We start from the raw sequence: 19,433 nt of genomic DNA on the forward strand, positions 1-19,433 counted from the left end.
TGCTTGGAACAATCACCCACTGTAAGGAAAAAAGCAATTTATCAGTGGGTATAACAAGAGAATGAAAAAAAAAAAATCCTAAAAAAGTTTAAACACTATTCAGACAAACTAAATTTTGTCAATAACTTTATCATTCTGATATTTAGGGATCACAAAAGTTCACAAAATGAAATTCAGCAGCAGATATGTAAGTAAACTGCTCTCTACAGTGGTCAAGGCCAGCAAACAGAACACAAAATCCTAACAAATGGCATCTCAAAAGGAAGTTGTGCTGTAAATAATTCCCATTATAGGCAAAGCTTTAGCCTTAGAGCTCCTATTAATACCAGTTCCTGGGAAATGCATATATTGGCAGCCCAGACTCCCTTTTCACAGCCACAACAGAGAGAAAACACAATTATAGGAGGTTGGTGGTTTTGGTTTTTGGTTTTTGTTTTTTTTTTTTTTTTCCTGAATAGGATCTAAAATAATGAAACAAATAGACAGAAATCCCTTGCCAGTGTGATTATTTCCTCCAAGCACATCTCCCTACAGGAAGAGTCCATGGGCACTGAAATGCCCTGGAAACAAACTGCCCTGGAGATGTCCAAGCCATAAATAACCCCAGAGCTCCAAACCCTTTTTTCCCTGCTGAACAGTGGCTGGCAGTGCCACCACAAGGACAATGCCCTTCCGCTATTTCTCTTCAAAGTGCCCAACTTTGAGGAAATCCAAAGTCCATCCTCCCCACCCTGATGGCCACCAGCAGCTGCTGGGGAGCAGAGGGGGACACTGACCTCGAAATAATCCCAGCAGAATGGGCACAGCCCCTTTTTCTGCCCAGCTGAGGGGGTTTCTGCCATGTAAAATCCCAATTTCCTCACCAATTAGTGGCTACAAGAGGATAAAGCCTGGCTTAGGGCTCAGCTACACACACAGCAACAAATGAATGTTTGCTCGAGCTGCAAGGGGAGAAGACAAACAAGCTCCATCTGACCCCAGAGCTGTCAGGCTCTGGAAGCATGTCCTCACACTGCAGGGAATTCAAATCAGATGGAATCACTCCAGAGCACACCAACATGCACAAACACATCCACACACACGTGTTTGTGACTCTACAGAGAGCATTGCCCAGGCAGAAATGGTGTCAAATGGCTGCAAAATGGTCACAGTGAGTTTATCTGCGGTGATTCAGACACAGAGGCAAATAAAATCAGCATCCAAAACGTAAATATGGAATTAAAAAGATAAAAATACGCATTTCTGACCGGTACATGCAGCTCTTTCTTCATCAGTGCATGGTCAGTTTGTAGCTGTACAGCTGAATCCTCCTCCCCACTTTACTGCATCTACAGAGAAAGAAAAAACTGTGATTTGAGTAATGGCATGTCATATGTTGAATTTATCTAAAACCAGCACCTTTATCAGTACAATTCCTTTGCTTTATTTTATTTTTCCCCTGTATATACTGAGTTTCTGTCTGATCTCATTCTCCCTGCCCTTTATTTACCTGGAAAAGGAGAGGTTTTTCCATATGTGAATGACAGAAGCAACATACCCCATGGAATAGAAAAAAAAATGGGCTGATGTGAGAAGATCTGATTCTTATTCTAAATCTGATTTTTTGCCTCGGAATGAGGCACTTTCCTGCACCTCCCTTTCCCCTCTTTCTTTGCCTTCCTTGTCTGCTTACACTACAAGCTCTCTGAAATCTGTTAAGTGTTTATACAGCAGCAAACAGATAAGATTCAGCTTTCCTCGGAATCACAAGATAACACGAACCCAGAAACAATAAATCTTATCAATCACTCCTTGCATTATTGCTCTCCTAACATGAAACACGTTTCCAAGTGGTTTTCAATGGTTACTTTCCTTTAAAGGAAAAGAAGAAATAAAAGAGGCTCACGGAAGAAAAGCACATCCGAGAGGAAACAAATCCCATAAGTGTTTTTGGGGTTTTTTTTTCCAATACATTCCACCTGTTTTAAACACACTGACCAAGAGCTGCATTTCTGTATTGACCTCTCTGCTGTAAGGACAGGACCTCTGCTGTTGACCTTGATGTTCACATCCCCAGCTGCATCACTGAATGCTCCACTGTCTGCTGGCAGCAGCAAAGGCAAGGGAAACACTTTACAACTCTGATCCCCCTTTTCCTGCTCTCCCAAACGACAGAACACACACACTAAACACCAGACCAGCTCCTGTGTCACCCAGGAGTAAAAGAAGCACAAAACCACCATTCTGGTCTGTTTTTCCCTCTGTGGGTCACCTTTAAAAGTGATTTTCTTCCCAGCCTCTCTGTATGAATGACAAGATATTCCGAGAGACGTCTTAAGGGAGAAGAAGTGATAAAGAGGAATTCAGCTAACCTATTTTCTTTCTTGTCACTACTTGATAATCTCTTTATCTGGGCTCATCTCACCAGTTGCAGACATTGTTATTTCCCCGTGGACAGAGCCAATCCTTCTTCCAAAGTGCACCTGCACCTCCTTTCCCAGAGCCTTTCAAATTCACATTGCCAATGCCCCTGATCTTTCAGGGTAAACAGAGGCAAATTCAGCACACATACAGATGTAAACATGTAAAATGTCTGTGCTTATTGCCAGACACATCTTCAGCCTTTCAGGGGATTTCTGTGGCCATTGGGCACTCAGGGAATATCTGTAAGAACCTCCCATCAATAGAAGTTTGCAGTTTCACCAGAACACAATTCACTAGCACATCTATTTTACAGTTCTGTCAATAAAGTCTGGTCTGTGCTGTGAACAGACAACATTTTCCAAAGCTCTGAGGTGCTTTAGAAACCTCAATTCCACTTTTCAGCTGCACCTTAATCCTTCTTGACTTCTATTGAGGCTTTAGCTCAGAGCTGTTTGCTCTGCTGCTGGCACCACACTCGGCCTTTCAGAGAGCCTGCACCTCCCCAGAGCAATGTGACTGCAATTTGTAATGCCAAATGCAAATTGCCTGAGCCCCGGCCTGTGCCAGCTGGGCACAGCCTGAGCCAAGGCTGGGGAGACAAGCCCAGGCTGGAAAACACAGCAAAACCCCAACCAGCCCCACCAGGGCTGCAAAGCAGAGTGGAAAAATCCTCCTGCCTGAATCAGAGGCCATTTTCAGGATTTGGTTCAGCACAGAGCTGGTTTTAGAGAGTTCAAGATGCTGTTGTTACATCAGGGCCAGACTTCCTGCCATTCCACTTCCCCCAGTTCTCTCTGTATTAAGCTAATTCTCCTGTAATTGATTAAAAGCTCTCATCCAAGTAAAAAAAAATCTCCTGTTTGTTTAGAGACATGGGAAGAAAAAGAAAAAATTCAACATTATTTCAGTCTGAGATTCTGAGGGAGGAGGGAATGATGATTTGTATCTCCCCCTCCTCCTATTTTTTAATCTCCCTCAGAAATCACAGCAGAGAACAGTAACTCAAATGCTTTATAGCTGAATTCATTTTCATCAGCTGTCTCCTATCTTTACCAGTTGTTTGTCTGCTTCTCCCATTTCTGCTGTGCATCTTGGACTTATCGATCTTGTAAGCTTTAAATTACAGCTATCCATGGGAAAAAAAAAATAAAAAAAGCAGGAGGCAAACCACAACAGGAAAAACCAGACCTGATAAAGGATTTTTGAAGGGCTGCTCACTTTTGCTAAAAGAAAACCTTAATGGCATTTCCTGGAGAGAAGATCTGTGGGGCTGAAGTTATCAGTGGATTTATGGACAGAGGATGGGCAAATAGAACTATCAGACTGAAGGTTAAGATCAAAAATATTTCCAGTGAAAAGTGTAGGAGAACTTGGGGGGGAAAATGCAAGATTTATACAAGTGTTAATCACCTGATTTGCAGCACTGGGTTTATCAGAGCCAGCCAGTTTATAGCAGCTCTTGTGGTTCCAGGCTGAGTTTAGATGAGAATTCCCTGCTCCCCAAAACCAGTGTGAATATTTCCCATGACAAAGGCAGAGCTGATCTCAGTGCTCCAATGCACCCCTGAATCTTCAACTCACAGACAACTCAAGAGGTCACTTCAGGCTTTGGGAGCTGTCAGAGCATTATGGAATCACAGAATGCTTTAGGTTGGAAGGGACCTTAAAATCAGCTCTCTCCAGCCTTTCTTGCATGGACACCTTCCACTGTCCTCCTGACAGAACTCAGCTCACCATAAATCCCCACAGTCCTCCTCCACCTCAAATCCAGCACTCCCTGCAGTGCAGTTCCCCAGGAAGGTTATCCAGCATTTTGCTTAGGACTCTTCAGGACCATGAAGGACAAATGATGGCTCAGAGGGCTCTGCTGGGGTGATGCTTTGGAAGGAGAGGGAAGCATCACCATTCCTCCTGTGCCCCAGCCTGAGGGCTCTCTGCCTGCAGCAAATCAGTTCAGTTTAAAAACCAACCACAAGGGTTATTTCACAGAGGAATAACTGAAACCAGGGCTGTCTTCATGACAAAACCTGTCTCCTGTCTATGTAAAAACTCAACCTGTTGTTGGATTTTCATGCCTTGAGGACCACAAAGTGAAAACCTACAGCCTTCCAAACTGGGATTTATGACTGCCCTAGAAACCTTGTGGCCTGAATCAAAGTTAGGTGCCCTGGTATGGTAAATCTGTTGGGATTTTTAAAGCTGAGAAATTAAAATCTGATCTTTTCCTCTGGGTTTGATCAAAGTGTCTGAGCTCCCAGTGCTGCAAAGGCATTTTGTTGTTCTGATGTTCCACAAGCCAATTCTCCTGTAATTGATCAAAAGCTCTCCTCCAAGTAAAAAAATCTCCTGTTTGTTTAGAGACATGGGAAGAGAAGTAAGAAATTCAACACTATTTCAATCTCAGATTCTGAGGGAGGAGGGAATTTTCAATTTTCCCAAAGGTTGGAGGGAGCTGACAGATTTCTCAGAGAGGTAATTCACATTTTCCTGCACTCAGCTAGTCCCTGCTGCCCCTGCACTGCCCTGCAGGCCAGCTCTGTGTGGCACAGGATGGGGAGAGGCAGCAGGGCTCAGTCAGAGATCCTTTGGCCATCCCTGTGCCCAGCTGGGGCTGCTCGGTGTCTGAGCACAGCCAGGCTGGCATCCCCCTGCCCCTGGCCATGGCACAGATGGCACCAGCAGCTCCCCGGGCTGGCAAGGAGGAGCAGACAGGCAGGGATGGGTGGTCCCTGCTGCAGGGTGACCTTCACGATCCATCCACCCATTGCTGCCTAACAGACACACCCAGGAGGAACTAAAAACCTGCCGGCCAGGCTGAGAGAATGCTCAGGAAATGACCAATAAATATTTAAATGTTATTTGAGTTGTGCCTGCTGCACATCCCTGCAGCACAGAGAGTAACTCACAGGTTTGTCCCAGAGGACTTGATGAAGGAGAAGGGTACCAGAAGAGGGGAATGCAGGCTGGGATGGGGTTTGGGAATGCTGGGATGGGGTTTGGGAATGCTGGGATGGAGTTTGGGAATGCAGGCTGGGATGAGTTTGGGAATGCTGGGATGAGTTTGGGAATGCTGGGATGGAGTTTGGGAATGCAGGCTGGGATGAGTTTGGGAATGCTGGGATGGAGTTTGGGAATGCAGGCTGGGATGGAGTTTGGGAATGCTGGGATGGAGTTTGGGAATGCAGGCTGGGATGGGGTTTGGGAATGCAGGCTGGGATGGAGTTTGGGAATGCTGGGATGGGGTTTGGGAATGCAGGCTGGGATGGAGTTTGGGAATGCAGGCTGGGATGGGGTTTGGGAATGCAGGCTGGGATGAGTTTGGGAATGCTGGGATGGGGTTTGGGAATGCAGGCTGGGATGGAGCTCTGGCACTGCTCTGGCTGCTATGAAGCCACCCTGCTCCCCCAGCACTGTGCTCTGTACATCAAACCTGCCCTGGCTCTGCTCTCAGTGCTCACCATGAAGGCTGATCCCATTTCAGGGCTGTGTGGGTGGCAAAGGCATCAGAGCACCCAAATCCCAGCAGCCAGGGCTGGGCATTGCTCCCAGCAGCTCCAGCAGCACCACCAGGGAGCACTGAGCTGCACTTGGGCTTATTAATAGCTGAAGGGCTCTCGAGGAGGAGGTTTTGTCAAGCAATAAAAAGATGCATTAACCAGCCTGGAAAATAGCTTGGGATGAAGTGGATAAACTTCCCCAGCAAAAGGTCAAGGTCCTCACAGCTTATGGATCCCACATGAGTGCAAATGTGCTGAGGGGAGTATTTACAGCAATGTCTTCTGACTAACACCAAGTACATAAAATTAACATGAGTGGAGAAAGAGAACAGTAAGAGAGAAAAGAAACTCTAATAGAGAAACAAACATTTTTATGGAATTTTACCAGTGTGCATTTGGAATACAACCCAGCAAAGATGCAGTGTGCTGAGAAGAATCAGCACAAGCCTTTTTCTGTTTCTTAAATAATATGATTATTTTCTTTTTAGCAACAGTAGGAGGTATTAATTTTACAGGAATAAAATTAAGAAGTCTACTTCAGTGGAACATGCTTTGCCCGTATTTCAACCTTTCCCACCAGGAAAAACAATTAATAAAAACATGTTTATACTTTGTGTCACACATAGAATGAGGTGGCTTATAATTACCCCAAGCACAGTGCTACAAGTTGCTCCAATATCTGTTTATTTATTACTGAGAATGCTACCAGAATATGAAGAGAGCCCTGCAACACTAATCCTAGCTGTCTAGGCCCATCACATGATGCTGGCTGACAATTCCTGTGATTTACTGCTCCAATAAAGGAAGGCAGCCGTGAACACGTTTTTGTAAATCAAGTCTATTGGGCCAGATTTGGGCCCTCGATTACTCAGGCATAAGAAATGTTATAGCTCCTTGCCAGTACATAATTCAGGTGGTGAACTTAATCATCTGGATGTGGGGCATTAAAAGCTGCTGGAATGGTTATGCCAGGAGAAAATCACCTCAGCTCCAGCACCATGCAAGGCTCATTGCTGCTCACACCCTCCCTCTGAGCTCTGCCTTTACCCAGGGGCAGCAGATCATTTTTCCCTGAAGAAAATGTCAAGGTCTGTGCAGAATCACCCCAAGGTCTGTGCAGAGCCACCCAGTTAAACACACGAGTTGGGTTTGGATTTACAGCACACCCCAGGTGTTGTTATTGTCCCTGCAGGGCACCTGGGGCTGGGGCAGAATCACCTCTGTCACTATTCCCCTGCTGGGTCAATAAATCCTGACAGTCCATAAAAGTCAGCGAGCAAAACCGACAGCACGAGGAGCCTGTGTGCACCTTGGGGTAAAATTTGGCACGTTTAGCACCTGCCTGTTAGTTAGAATGATGCTGCACTGGATGTCCCCAAGGTGCAGACAGCACTTGTACTTGGTTTTAATAACCTGCTAATGCTCAAAGCTGTGCTCCAACCCCTCCCTGAGCTCCTCACCACGCAGGATGTGTGAACTGAGGGCACAGGGGCTGAAAAAAAGATTTCTCTGAGCGGGAAGGCAGCAGTCAAAGTTTTTACATAGCAGCTGAGAAATATCCATCATTTTCCAGGAGACCCATGGATTGTTATCACAATATTGGGGTTTGAGGAGTGAAGATAGCCAGAAAGCTTAGCTTTGTGATTTTAAAGATATAAATGAGATTTCAGTTATTCATACCCAAATTCTTGGTCATTCTCAGACACTCTGGAGCAACTCTAGTCATTGAGAAATAGAATCCCAAATGGTTTGGGATAGAATGGACTTAAATCCCATCCAGTGCCACCCCAGCCATGGCAGGGACACCTTCCACTGTCCCAGGCTGCTCCAAGCCCTGTCCAGCCTGGCCTTGGACACTGCCAGGGATCCAGGGGCACCACAGCTTCTCTGGGAATTCCATCCCAGCCCCTCCTCATCCTCACAGGGAACAATTCCTTCCCAATATCCCATCTAAACCTTCTCTCAGTTTGAAGGTGAATAGACTGCAACTCATATAGATCAGTGAAGGTTTCTGAAGTCAAATTTATTTACCCAACCAGACAATTTCCTAATGTTTCCTGGTTCAAAGTTGTATGCAAATTGAGCTGAGGATGCTTTTTCCCACTCCACACCCCAGAGGTCAATCCCCTGCAAGCTGCCATGAGACATGAACTCTGAAAGACCAGAAGGACCTAACCCATGGCACCAAATGCAAATTACAGACAAAGAGGTTTGAAATTATTTTTCAAATTACCAGTTTTCTGCTGCCCTTTTCAACAACACATTTAGCACAGAGTTTTAATGATGGAATATTTTTTTCTTGTTATAAAGATAGTTCACTGCTAAACTATAATTTTCACCTTTTTTTTCCCTGAAAATGCCCTTTAAATGCACTTGAAAACTGTCCAACATTAAAACTGGAAACATAACCTTATAATATGTGATTCTATGCTGTGATTGCTAATGATCATACAAACTAATAAGTAACTTATTTGGCACCTAAAATGATAAGCAAAGCCACAAAGCAAGGAAACCAAAGGATTTCTACACCCAACTGGCAAATGATTTACAGACTAAAAAATTCTCCAGAGACAGACTTATAAAAGAGAATGACTTTCAAGCACAAGGAAAAAAAATGAACTCAACAGTCTGAAGTTGCTCATTATGCCTCATTTGTTCAATTCTTATCTTGATTTGGTCATCAACTCTCTGCTTGCTTACAAGATGGTCAAGCCACACAAACAAAGTGATATTTGTTCACATAACAACATTGAACCCTCACAGAGCATTTTTCATCACCACATCTCCGAGCCTTCTGCGAAGAAGGAGAGCTTTGTTATTTATCCCCAATTCAGACGAGGAAATGACAGCAGTGGGATAATTGCAGAGCCAGAAATAAAACTTCTGAGTCCCAGCTAATGGTCTAAGTAGCAGCACAGGGCATTTTGTGAGCACAGGAGACAACTGAGGTCGAGATGAGCAAGTTCAGCATCGCAGCTTTCGAGGTGCTGAAAGCACAAGGAGAAAGGGTAACTGAAAAAATTCATCAATTCAAGGAGGGTTTTACACTCGAGACTTGGAGTGTGCTGTGAACTCCTCCTGCTCACAGATGTGCACAAAGAACTTCCTACCAACAATCCCTCAGCGAGAAAGGTCATCAGGAAGATGCTTCATTTATTAAGGTACCCTAAATACTTTGAGTCCAGTGGGATTTCAGGGTTTTTTTCCCTATCAGAAAAAAAAAAAAAAAGCATGTTTCTCGTACATAAGTAGGAGAAGACCTGGGACAACTGGTTGTCAAGCATGGGGAGAAAAGCCCAATTCCTGTTTTTAACCCCACAAAACCCTGAGCAACCTGATTGAAGTTCAAAGTCATGCAGCAGGAGGATGGACCAGACAACCCCCAATGGTCCCTTCACCTTATAATTCCTGCACAGTGTTAATGGTTTCCCCTTCACTTGCACTTATCACAGCACACTCGCTGTAAAGTACCATTTTAAATAATTATTCTGGCTTCGTGTGACACTTTTCAAACGCAGTGCAGAATTCCATACATATTTGAGGAGTATCCAACTGCTGGAGAGGAATAGCATGGCCTGAAAGCCAGTCAGCTGGAGCCAATTAAAGCCTGATCAACCTCCCCTGACACCACAAGGCCTAATTGAACTTCTCCCCTCTGTGCAACATGGAGATTTTTTGCCTTCTCCACGGAAGCCCAAAATGAGGGGTTTGCTGCTCTGAGCCTCTGGAAAGCAGGATTATCATCAAAACATAACGATCCAAACAGGAGATGTCTGCATTGATTAAAATAATGCTGTTCCACCCTCTTGGAAAAGAAAAATAAAATTACTTCCTCTGCAAAGAGACTACCTCAGATGTTTAGTTCCAGCCATTTTCACCCTCCTGGCAAAGGGGGAAGGTGAGCAAGTGACACACAGGCAGATTTGGAATTAAACTTCAAAAGCAAGTAGTTCATTAGTGTAACACGAGGGAAACCAAGACATGTTTGAATGATTGTTAGCTGTGGTCTAATAAAACCTGAGCTTGGTTTTAAAGAGAAGAAAAAATTTTTAAAAAAAGCTAAAAATGTATGTTGACTGAAATATATAAACTTACAGTGGAAATCAATTGGTATTTATAGCTGCTGAATAATGCACTCATTACTATTCATTCTCATTACTGTGCGTTTTGCAACTGTCACAAAAAATACAGTGGCTGACTGACAGCTTTTGAAATATTTTTATGCCTCAAGAACCAAAATAGCTGAAAGAGAGCTGGAATTTTGAATTCAGAAAGACTGGACAAACTGCCAATAGTGCAGCAATCTAATCTTCTCTTAATTCCTGTTTTTAAAGTTCAAATCTGCCCAGTTTTCTGTGCTAATTTGAGTCATCATTTTGCTTTCCTTCTTTTTTTGGGGGGTGTTGAATCATGTTTCACTTCTGTGTGGCTTTGTTGTGTGCAAAATCTCTGTATATCAGGAAGAGCACGAGCAACATTTTCCCCTAATTAGTCCATAAAAATGCTAATTTCTCTAATGAATCAGATTGAAATATCACAGGAGCAGGTAATAGCACAAATGCAGAGTTTGCTTATGGGGTAGGCTTTTGCTAATCACCGCCACAGCACTGGGCAGCTCACAAAGCCAACACTTTAATGAGGTTAGAGAGGCAAAACATGCTCATCGTCATTTTTTTGCGCAAAAAAAGGAGACAGTTCCTTGCCTGGGCAGTCACAGCACCCTTGAATTTGTGTCTGCTTGTGAAGAAAAGCAGATCCCCAGCATTCCCATCCCAGCTTTTCCATCCCCACACCAGCAGGTCCTCTGCCTGTTTACTCAAGCTGAGGATGGGGCCATAAATCTTTATTCTGCCCAATTTCATTGTTAACATAATCCATTTCGGAGACAGATAAAATAATACTTTCCTTTCTTTCATGGACCAGTAGCTAATAATGTCACCAGTTTGAATGATACAAGACTGAGATCATTGTCTGTCTGCCCCACAGCATCTCTCTCTCTCATTTTTTTCCTGCCCTTACACTTTGGCTCCTGCCTTCTGTGCTGGCAAATACTGAGGCACTTGTATCCAAGCTGCAGATCTAGGAAGGAGTGCTCTTTCTCCAAGTCAAAAATCCAGGAGAATCAATGAGCTCTTAGAGGAAATCTCCTAGGGTCTGACCTTCAGGGTGGCCTTTTCCTCTTTAAACCCCATGTAAAACAGCAATTCTGCCAGTCAGCCCTTAGTCAAAGATTTAAAGAAAGGGACTGTTGCCTATTGGTGACACCACAAATCTAAGCAGGAATTAAGCAGCTTGAAAAAGCCTTTAAATCCAACTCGCCATTCTCCCCCAGCTCTCCATATATTCTTTATGGCCCTGTGTTCCCCCAGCCCTTTGATCATTTGATATTGAAGTAGTCTCTTGTTTAATACGCAGCTAAGATGACTGCAGGATAACATCAAAACAGAGGGGAACAGAAAGAACATGAAAGAAGATGAAGTCAATGGCTTTGCCAATCACAATACACAAACAGGGCTGGTTAAAAGGCTTGGCATTACAGAGCTGCCTTTATGCTCCACAAAGCCTCACGCGGCGCCGAGACCAACGACAAACTGAGACTAATGATTAAAACCACACCGTCTGCCTTGCTTCTGCTTTAATTGTTGCTCGCTTTGCTCACGGGGAGCAGATCTGCAAATCCAGCACCCATCTCTGTGCTTCACTGCACCAGCTGGTCTCGCTGTCCTTCTGAGAGAAATCAGGGTTTCCAAGGCAGTGTTTCCAATAAAACATGGTCCACCATCCTCGTGCCATCACAGAATGGTTTCATCTGGAAGGATCATCTTGTTCCAACCCCCTGCCGTGGACAGGGACATCTTCCACTAGGGCAGAAAGCTCCAAACCCCATCCAAGCTGGTCTTGAACTCCTTACAGAGGAGCTCCAACCATCCTCTCACAAGTTCTAAAGGTATTTTTGACGAGAAGCAAAAAGGGAGAAGAGTTTTCCTTCAAATCTCTCCAAATGTCTTCAAATATCTTCAAATCTCTCGTGCAATTCTAAGAACATCAAGCCAATTCCACAGAGCAAAAAGGGAACAAACCCTAGTTACATAAGACTTTGTCTTCTTGATCCCCAACAACTTCCTGGTGCAGTGTTTACATAAAAATCGACAGCATGTTTTGGACGCCAGACAGACGGAAAAGTTGATGTCTTCTGTCTAGAACTCCTCTCACACTTGGTTTTCATGCCATATTTCTTGGCTGCCTACACTCATGTTAATCTGCTAAAATCACTTTACCCACTTGGAAGGCAACATTTCACTTGTCCTCAGTTCTATTATTCATCAGACAGCCACGACGGCAGCTCCATGACTGACTGCTAATTATCCTTTCCCCCTGCACGCCACAGACAATCATGTTTTCATCAGCAATGTATTCTTCCTCCCATGGAGTCCTGAGGTGGGAGCTGAGGCCATTGAAGTCAGTGACAAAGGCCCCAGGGATTTCAGTTGGGAATTCATTCATTTTCAGTGTTGGGAATTCATCTTGGAATGGGAAGAGCCCTGCCTGAAGTGCTGTTTGGTGTGTGATGTCAACACCCCGAGATAACAGCTGACAGGGGAACATGCATGGCACCAGGATGTGACACAGCCCTGTCACAGGGCTCATCCCCATCCCAGCTGCCTCCTGACAGGGAACAGCCTCAGCTCTGGTCCAACCCAGGTGTGCAGTTCTTGGGAACTTTGGGCGTGATGGAGAAATCCCATTTGCCTTTTTGGTTTTTCAGACCCAGTGTCTGACAGAGATACACAGCCCCTGTTGCAAAAGGAGATTAGAACAGCTCCTTTGTGTTTGTGTTTGGCAATACAAAGTCAGTGTACACTGCTCCTGAACTCCTTTAACAGAAGCAGGAGCTAAAAGGACAACAAATGGGATGGCAAAGCAAACTCACCTTTCCTGCACTTCTTTTCAATTCACCCTCCTATACATGCTGGCAAGGAGGAGAACAGCGTTGTACAGAATGTTCACTTCTCACTCAAAAAGTTGTCGTTTTCACTGGAAAATGCTTTGTGTATGTAAGTGAGAAACGGAAGATAAAATCCGAGTGTTGATTAACACATTTTCTGAATCACAACAGGCTTTGAGGATAATTTTGCTGCTTTGTTTGGGGTTTTTTCCCCTTCCAAATAAGCAATCATGACTTGTCCTTTCTCTCACCTCATCCTACTGCCTTACTCTCCATCACTTACATAAACCAAAGTGGAAATTTTGCATCTTTTTGCTCTCTTTCCCTTTGCCTGAACTCCCAGTGGGAAGGGAAGGGAAGGGAAGGGAAGGGAAGGGAAGGGAAGGGAAGGGAAGGGAAGGGAAGGGAAGGGAAAGGGGAAAAGGGAAGGGAAGGGAAGGGAAGGGAAGGGAAGGGAAGGGAAGGGAAGGGAAGGGAAGGGAAGGGAAGGGAAGGGAAGGGAAGGGAAGGGAAGGGAAGGGAAGGGAAGGGAAGGGAAATCTCTCCCTGAGGGCAGCAGAACGAGGAGCCAAGCTGGCAGCAGTTTGGTGCTTGGGAGCAGCAGGATTTCAGCAGCCACCCTGCCCAAAGCAAGCCAAGGGATATTGGGAATAACTCCATCTTATGTAGCTAAAAACCACAGGTAGTAAGTTCAACTTGATGATGTTAAAGGTCTTTGTCAACCTAAATAGTTCTCTGGTTCTAATGGAGAAATGCTTTGTGTGCAAGTTACATTCCAACTCCAAATATATCAAAAAACCTGCTCAAGCCAAATTTGCAGCACAGCCCATGAGATTTTATCCAAAGAGATTTTTCTGTGCTTTTGTATCAACTGATTTCCACTCGCTGGTGCTTTGTTCTGTGCTATTTCAGAACCACCAAAGCAGCCAGGTGACCTCTGAGGGAAATCCATGCTCCTCATTCAGGATTGGTCTCTGGAGCATCTCAACCACTCAAGCCTTAGACAATCTGAATTTTCTTTTCTGACTCCTCTCTATATTACTGGTTTTGTTATGTAGAAAATTATTGCTTAAATTACCATCAATTCTTATGTACTGGAAGGACAAAAAAAACCCCAAACCTAAAAACAAATAATGATTCCTATGTGATACAGGCTATAATAAAGTGCTGTAAGTAAAGATGGGTTGTAAAAACTACCTCGAAATACAAAGCAGAATCCACAAGAGCAACACCCCAGATTAAAAACAGACAGCTAAATAAATAAATAAATAAATAAAAATCAATGTGCATTGGACTGGTTGTTTGCAAAATTAGACAATTAGTTCTGTGTAAACTAACCTATCAGGAAGCCACACTGTGGGGATTCTGAGCGCTGATATTGCAGTACACTGGATTAGAAAAGAATGCTTTAATGAGATCCCTGGAGAGTCTCCCTGGACTTGGACTGTCCTCTCCAAAAGACCATTTTTACCCCATTTAACTGCCAGTGTGTTACATCTCTGATACACACGAGAACAAAAAGCAGGCAAAAAAAAGAAAAAAAAAAGAAAAAAGAAACAACCCTCAAATAAAGAGCACTATTACAACAATTACCAGGACCAATGAGAATGGTGCTTTCCAGGCTCAAAAAAGACATTATGTCATTTTCAATCTATAGGACCCATCAGGAAGAACATCTGTATATTAAAACCCACTGCACTTAAAGCCACTTACAGCCAGAATAGCAGCAGCATAAAGAAAGCTTTTACACACAGGGGGGTGTAAAAACCCCAGAATCATAATAAAAAAATAAAATCACATCGTGCTCGCCAGAACAACCTGCAACCTGGCTTTTATTAAAATTTTATTTTTCTTTAAGTAAAGACCTGATGTAGAGCTTGCCAAGTGCAATAAATGCCCCAGCTTAACATGTGATTTTTCAAACAAACTGGAGAAAACCACCTCGAGCCCCAAACCCAAAATGGCTGTATTTCAAAATGATCACTAGCTGTAAAATAACAGCTGCACAACAGCAGAATATTTTGATCAGGAGCTGAGCAGTAGGGTTAGAAGCTGTTCTTCTATTTGCAGATTCCCTGTAAAAACATCTATAACCACATTTGTGCCTTCAATCTGAGCAATCAATTCTCTCAGCTTCCAAAAAGCTTTCCCAGGAAAGCCTGTGGATTTTCCTCAGCCCTGCCTGTTTCACAGAAGCGTTTCTGCTAAGCCTCAGATCAGAGGGAAAAACGCCTGAAAATTTCAAATGCAGTGCAAATAAACAAACAAGCCAACCAAGAAACCCTTATAAACATTTAAACCACCGTGTAAATTAAGATGAATGAGTGCATTTCCTCTCCAGCTCTGCTATTAGACCTCCTGCAAGTCCCAAGTCTATGTTCAGTGGCAGAAGGTGCTGGACAGCACCGACTGTGAGCCCAATGTTCACCTCCAGCAGTTTCATGTTCCACACAATTAGCAGCTTTAGGAGTTAATAGGAATACTCAGAGCTTAAGCATTCATGAATGCAAAGCATGTCAGCAAATGCTGAGTTTTTTTTGTGTTGCTGCTGCCATTTTCCCTGGGCCAGCTGATGGGACATCCCCTGTCCCCATCCCACCTGGACCACGAGACACCTCAAAAGCCAAGCTGGGAAAAGCCAGCAGCAGATTCCCTATCCATAGCCACCATCAGAGCCTTCTCCACAGGGAAGTGCACTCCAGCACGTTCTAATCACCCCTAATTGATTTTACAACACCAGGAAACTGAGAAAGAGTTCAAATACAGTCTTTGAGTCCTAATATTTACACGGGCAAACATTTGTTTATCTGTCAGCTGTGTAATCTCAGGGCCTCTGCAGAGCCTGGGACAGCCTCTTAAGTAGCTTTCTCCAGTTTTGATTAGCTGACTGCAGAGCCAACCCTATAAATATTCCTAACATTTGCACCCAATGGACCAAGTGTTTTGTTGAGCAGACTAATTGGTTCACAACCCCTGCTAAGTATCAGCCCTATCATCCACACTGCCATGGGCTACGATCATCATTAGCCAAGTGACAATCTCCTGGAGAATTTGGGCTCTTTAATCTCCCTTCTCCCCCAGGACATCACACTTATTATGGGTTAAAGCTCTCTGAGTTGGCTCTCGTTCTTTTCCTAGGCTGGATCCTCAGCACTGAAGGGAAAACCTCCCGAATATGGGACACCAGTGGAACTCATGGCTCACAGAAGGTGCACCACAGCCTGGCTCAGAGGGACAGATCCTGCAGGAACACATTCCTGCAATTCCACAGTTTCCAAGAGGAGAGTGAATTAACAGATCCTTGATGAAAACAGTCCTTGATCAGCATCCAACCCCACTAACCCCAAAACATCCTGGCTGGGAAGGTTCTGCAGAACCTCCTGAGCTGAGCACAGTGCCCTGAGAGCCAGCAGAGGTGGGACAGCAACAGCAGAGAGGGAGGAGCACAGGAACAGGTGAAACACCTAATGCTGGAACAGAAGGTGGAAAAGAGAATAAAGGCAAGAGAATAAAGGGAAAATGAAAGGCAAATTGTGAGAAGACATCATGGCCTCAGACAGGCAGAACTCACACAAAGAGAACCATCTCCAGACAGTGCAGAGCTGACCTTGTTAGGGCTGGGACAGAAATCAGCAGATTCAGGCAAGAAACACGGAGGTTTCTCTGTGCTTTGTTTCATCAGGAAGAAAACGTTCTGCTCTTAAAACTTCTGAAGTTATTTCACAGGGTTTAGATCCAGAGTGTTAAGTTGTTTTTTTACTTCAAAAGGCATAAAAATCACAGACACCACTTCACTGAAATACTTGGAAAAAACCCCCCAGCAATGAAAAGGGACATCCTCTCCCCACTGCACCTCTCCCCATGCAAAACGAGGAGCAAACACTTCTGCACAGACAAAAAACCCTTCCTGACCCTCTGAACTGCCTGCTTGGACACTAAATCCTTCCTCCTAAAAACGCCTGTGCTCACTGATGCTGGAGATTCACCTGATAAATAAGGTGTGAAACCAGCAGACACCATCTGGAGGTAGAAAGGAAAATTCAGCTTTGCCTCTCTGATGTTGGCAGAGGGAAAAGGCTGCTAAAGGAATGAGGTCAGAGCAGCTCTGTGATGGACAGGGCTTCCCTTGTCCAAATTTGTACCAAAATAAATTCAGGGTTTGGGAGCAGAGCTGCCCCTTCCCATCACAGCAGCCCATCAGCATGGAGAGTTTGATTTCTCTTTGAACCATGCTGGGAGATCTCTGCAACTGGGAGCTTTGGGAAACCTCCACATTCACATCTAATTTGGAATTATATCCTCCCTGTCAAAGCGTGCCTGGGGGGCAAGTCACTTATGGGGAAAAAAAAAGAAAATATAAACCTGAATCTCCTTGTCTGCTCTGAGTCACATCATCTGCCCCAGAGAGTGGCAGTGCCAATGTCAGGATGATGATGATGTCCTTCAGTGAGGAGCACCCAAATAAAACAATATCCCAAAGCAGAGGGAATCTGAACCACCTCTCAGGGAAGAGGTTAAATATTTTTTAATTTTTGGGAAGAAATAATTGTTAAATATTAGGAAGAAATAAACATTAGTGTATGAGCTTTCCAGCACTTCTGATGTGCCCACACAAGGTAAAAAAAATCAAATATATTTATTTATAAACAGAAGGTGTAATTGTACTTGTTTGTGGACACTCATGCAAACACATCATAGGTGTGTAATATCAAATTTCAAAGTTCACAGCTCAGGAATAAATCCAAACATTTTGTATGCTCCATTTTGAGCTGCTTCACTTGTGTTTGTTTCCCTTTCAGGCACATCAGACACTGCTGTACTCTGATTATTTTCAGGGAAGATAAATGTAATATCAGATTCAAAAGCCCAAGGCTAAAACTACTGCCTGTTGCACAGAATGGTTTTGAACCAAAAATAAAGAGAGATAGACATCCCAAAAGATTTTATTTCCCATGAACTGCCTTGATGGTTAAACAATTCTGTGCAACATATATAGTCATTTAACTAAGTGTGTGTACATAGATATACATACATATATATACATATATATATATATATATACACACAGAAATAGATATGTATAAACACTTCATCCACCCAAATTTCAGCCTCTCCAGACATGACCAGGACACTCAGTTCAAAGGAAACTGTGAGAAGCCTTGCAGGAGACAGTTACAGGATAATCCAGCCAGGGAGACATTAATTTCCCATTTCTATATTTAGAAGCGACCTATGATCTAAAACATGAGGTTTCCTCAAGGGTCGGAATAGATTTGTTTCATTTGATGTAACTGCAGTTAAATTCCCCAAATAGCCCCTGGCCTTCGAGAAGGAGAAGAGGGTTTCAATTGGATTGTTTTCCTTTCCACAAAAAAAAAAGAAGAAAAATCACTTCAATAGGAAGCATCTGCTCAGCAGCCCAAGGTGCTCGAGGTGCAACTGAGATGAGCATTCTGGACAGAAAGCCTTAGGAAGGACTAAAATAATTATTAACAATAATCATTAGGAATTTAGATGTGCTGCTGATTTATTTTTGCCTTTGACACCAAACGTAATTCAAAAATTAGAGATCTAAAAAGGACTAACAGAGACAAAAATAAGCAAAATACTCCAAGTCCCTTTAAGAAAGGAATGAGAAGAATGCTCAGGATTTCATGTGCAAAGTGTTTCAAGGAATGGACATGACAGACAGAAGTATTTATGAAAACAGGTGAAACAAGGTCAAGCAGTCACTTCAGTGATCACGCTGGAATTAAGACACAGCACGGTGAAAACGAGAAAGAAAATCACAATAATTAACTTTGCGACCTCTCTGCCACAAAAATGTTATTGATACAAAGGGCAGGATGATTAGGAGAATGATTAGGTGTTTAAAGTGCTAATAATAATCCCTTCCCAAGGCAGAAGAAGAATTTATAAGGGCTATTGATCTAATTTTTCAGGATGGAAGCCAAGCTGTAAGTGCTTGGGAAGAGGGAAAATAAAGTAAAATAAAATAAAAAAAAAAATTTAAGGGACAATTTTCTCCTTAATTGTGATGAGAGTTCAGGGCAGGGGGGAGGAAGGGTTGGGGTTTTTTTCCCAGGGTGTTGAGTTGTCTGGTATTAGTTACTAACAGAGAGAGGATACCAAGTTAATTGGATCTTTAATCGGATTGAATGGGGTAATTCCTACCTCTGTGCGTTCCTAATGGATGTCACCATGTCAGGAGTGAAATGCTGAGGGGCTGCTCTGGTTTGAGAGCAGCTTCCAGGGGATCCTCAGGCAAAGACAATTATTGGGATGTCCATGGAGAACGAAAAGGATCATCAAGGTCAATCAACTTCCAACAGGATTTTGGAATAATTACAAGCCTCTCCATTTTTACAGGTAGGAAACACATTCTTGCTTCGTATTTTTTTCCCTCTAAATCAGTTTATTCCCATTTATGTTTTCCCTGTTCCAAGGCACTCAGTTTGCTGGCAGTTCAGACTGTCCATGGCTGTGAGGCACAAACAGAGCTGCAGGTAATGGGATAATCTAACTGATCACCAAGAGTTTATGGCTCTGTTAAATAGTCCAAAGAAAACATGGTCCTATTTCCACTG

General features: G+C 43.6%; 1 protein-coding gene across 5 annotated transcripts in view; it reads right to left on the minus strand.

The window, feature by feature from the left end:
- The window catches only part of CHL1 (cell adhesion molecule L1 like), a 115,767-nt gene that overhangs the window by 84,739 nt on the left and 11,595 nt on the right, over positions 1-19,433 (minus strand). For all 5 annotated transcript variants that reach the window (XR_014854680.1, XM_085072265.1, XM_085072267.1 and 2 more), the window contains exon 2: positions 1,248-1,328. The gene's annotated coding sequence lies outside the window, so the exon portion shown is untranslated. The remainder of the gene's footprint in view (positions 1-1,247; positions 1,329-19,433) is intronic.

The sequence above is a fragment of the Lichenostomus cassidix genome, chromosome 12, assembly GCF_008360975.1.
Source record: "Lichenostomus cassidix isolate B80296 chromosome 12, HeHo_3.0, whole genome shotgun sequence".
Taxonomy (NCBI): Eukaryota; Metazoa; Chordata; class Aves; order Passeriformes; family Meliphagidae; genus Lichenostomus; species Lichenostomus cassidix.